This window comes from Papaver somniferum, chromosome 8 (assembly GCF_003573695.1).
Source record: "Papaver somniferum cultivar HN1 chromosome 8, ASM357369v1, whole genome shotgun sequence".
In the NCBI taxonomy this organism is placed as follows: domain Eukaryota; kingdom Viridiplantae; phylum Streptophyta; class Magnoliopsida; order Ranunculales; family Papaveraceae; genus Papaver; species Papaver somniferum.
This window is the reverse complement of record NC_039365.1, coordinates 501,459-504,593: the sequence shown is the minus strand read 5'-3', so window position 1 is coordinate 504,593 and position 3,135 is coordinate 501,459. Positions and strand designations below refer to the sequence as shown.

At 35.6% G+C, this 3,135-nt stretch overlaps 1 long non-coding RNA gene across 1 annotated transcript; it reads left to right on the top strand.

The window, feature by feature from the left end:
* The first annotated feature begins 312 nt into the window (after positions 1-312).
* On the top strand, positions 313-2,441 carry LOC113304894. Its single transcript, XR_003338474.1, has 7 exons — positions 313-602; positions 1,065-1,154; positions 1,231-1,283; positions 1,365-1,520; positions 1,623-1,698; positions 1,803-1,860; positions 1,983-2,441. It is a non-coding gene; the product is annotated as an uncharacterized LOC113304894 (long non-coding RNA).
* The last annotated feature ends 694 nt before the right edge of the window (positions 2,442-3,135 follow it).

Sequence of the window (3,135 nt, the reverse complement as noted above, 5' to 3'; positions counted from 1 at the left end):
TAAAGCAAGCAGAAAACTCACGCGGATCAACATTGCATCCAACGATTACCAGATCTCTAAGTTCTTTTTTTGGCGCTTTGTTTTTTTGGGAATCAAATTTCCCTCCTGCTGGACCGCCAAAATTTCATCTGGTTCCGTGTCATTAACCATCATTTTTTTTTCATCTGGTTCCGCCCACGCTGGGTATAGGCACGATTGAGCAAGCGGCCCACACAGGATTTTTTTTCTGCGTCATTAACCTTCAAATTTCCCTTATCTCTTCGTACGTTGTACCTCACACATCTCCCTCTCACCTCTCCTTTCTTCTCTCCCTTTTTCGTTTTACAGAAACTAAAAAACCCTAGCTGTCCCCCCCCCCACCCAAGAACAAAGGGGTTGAATTACTAATCGATGAAGAAATCTCCCACCATGGCTAAATCATATATTTGTATCATTATTTTTGTTCTAAAACCAATTTTTAACTCATGGTTGGAAGTTTCTTTCCATATCAGAACATCAGATAATTGGAATTGAAGAGATGGATGTAAATGGAGGAGGGTATAATCTAAGAACAGGAGATTTTAAAGGTAGAAGAGCTGGATTGATTAAATCTCTCACTTCTGGTAAGTATTCAGTTTCTTCTACTCATATTTAATTTTGATATTTCTTCTCCTTCTATCTATATCTCTATTTACACCATTTAATTTTGGCTTTTTTTTTTTTTGGGTTTTTTTCCCCTCGATTTTTAGTTATCAATGTTGGTATGATTGGGTTGGTTTGAGGGGTTTCTCTTGTTAGGGCTTTTGTTTTCTTGATTTTTGATGTACTGATTTGAAGTAATTGGAAAACTTGATTTGATTTTGATTAACGAATTGTTAGTGTTTGAAGAGGATTTTAGTGAGGAATTTCGAAATGGAGTGGTAGTTGTCAACTTCTGGGGTTGATGCTCAAATTGGGTTTTCAATTGTAGTGTTGGTTTAGAATTGTTGATGATGAAGTTTAGCTATCTTGATTGTGTTTTTTGGTTCTATATAACAGTAGCAGGTTTGGTAATTTCTAACTACCATCTGCTGTCTCTTATATAGGACTTCCAAGGGAGCCCAAATATAGTCATTTGAGAGATCTTCATAAAGCAATCAACCCGAAGCTACTTGTGCCTAAATCTAGGTGTAAAGGTGTGTATTTTACTGAGCTTGTATGTGTAATGTTTGCCTTGTCAATGGTCTAACTGAATTGTGTGTTGTTGATTAGGTTGAGATGCACTCTGCTGGGGAGGAAAGTGGGAAATTGATAACTGCAATGAGGTAGTTTTTGAACTGGTAGTCCCTTATAATTTATATGCTAATTTCAAATGGTTTTGATTATGTTTCTTGTTGATTTTTCAGTTGACTAAGACAGCTGGAATTGGATCTAACAACATCCCAAGTCATGGCCAGCTGTTGTTCTTTGCACAGCAGAGACATATCCAACAAGTAGCTGTTGGTAGGTTGCCAGAGCTGAATGTATATGGTCCCGACTATCCCACCAAGGATGGAAGTGCGGTAAGAATGAAACTGTTGATTTTTTCCCCGTATATTCTTGATGTTTTTTTAATACTTATATAAGAAATTTTATCCCTAATGTCTTCATTCTATGATGTATAGGTACGAGATTACATTCATGTCATGGATTTAGCGGTGATATCCTGTTTGAAAAAGCTTATCATGTCAGAGAATATTGGTAATTCCTTTCTCTATTTCTTGAAGTGGACAATGTAATTGAACTTCAAGTTTATCAACATTTGTAAAATTTCAGCAATGATACTGATGTATATATTGGTTTAGGTTGTGCGGACTGGGCGTGGAACATCTGTGCTTGAGATGGTTCTGCATTCGAGTTAAAGTAATGCCTTGCTAGCTTAATTTCTCTATTTGACATGAAGTTTTTATTGTTTGGTTACTTTTAAAATGTACCAAAAATATGACTTCTTACTCGATACATGAAATATGATTATCTTTTTGTAGAGAATCTCGGTTAAGCTGTGCTCATGAAGTCCAGGAGATGCAATTGCTGTTATGCATCTAGAGGATTGTACTCTATTGAGAGCATCTCCACTACCTCATCTAGATTAAAATTATAGTCTACTTACACGCCATCAAGAGTAACTGTTGTTTATATGAATAATCCCTCATCCTTAGAAACTTGCCATTTTTAAAATCTTTTTGTTTCCTTAAAACTTTTTTGTGTGTAAAAAATAAAAATTCTTGAATATGGCCGTTCTCTGTGGAGAGAGGGGCGTTCCGAAATAATTGATGTTTTAATAATTTTCTTCTGCCGTCTTCATTCAATTGAGAAATTGACTCACTCTCTCTCTGTAATTATTCATGTTCTTCATTTATTCATATGCGTGGAAAGAAAACAAGGTTTGCAAGTAGACTGTAATATTGCTTGTGACTTTCAGATCATAAATCATTTTTTGTTTATCTTTCTGACCATCTTTGGTGTTTCAAAGACGATGCTCTCTTTTGTTTAGTCTAGGATATTCTAATTGAAATAGATAAATATAATTTTGAACCTTTTCTTGTCAATTGCACATTGGCAGGTTTTTAAACAGTACCTACAATTGTACTAACTGCAAGTATACATCGTCGGGTCCGTAAACAGGGTAAGTACGAGTCGATCCTCAGGGACAAGGTGGATGTAGAGTTAATTACAGGTTTACTTACACTGATTTCAAACAAAGTATTAACACAAAGGGTTATTTTGTTGGGTGTCGATACGACAAGGCAGTGAGTGAAATATTAAAGCTGAATGTAAAGCAAGGATGCAAGTAACAAGGGTGTAAACACTTAAATGGAAGAGACTAGGGCAATTGAATCTACCTCTTTAACTTCTACTAAGATAATTCAGTTCAAATACTATTTTTGTCCCTTTGTAATGGACAGCGGTCAAGATGCAAGTCTACAGTTTATCCGGGGTATCTTTAAATGGATGATTTAACATCAACTAAGGTAATCAATCCCTAGCATTAGATGTCTTCATACAACACAACTAATCACGGATCGAATTAAGCATTGAAACATGAGTTGAAGCACAATATAGAGTTATTCTAACTACCTATGTTGCATAGCAAATAAGGTGAAAGCAATATACTATGACACACAGTTTAAATCATAC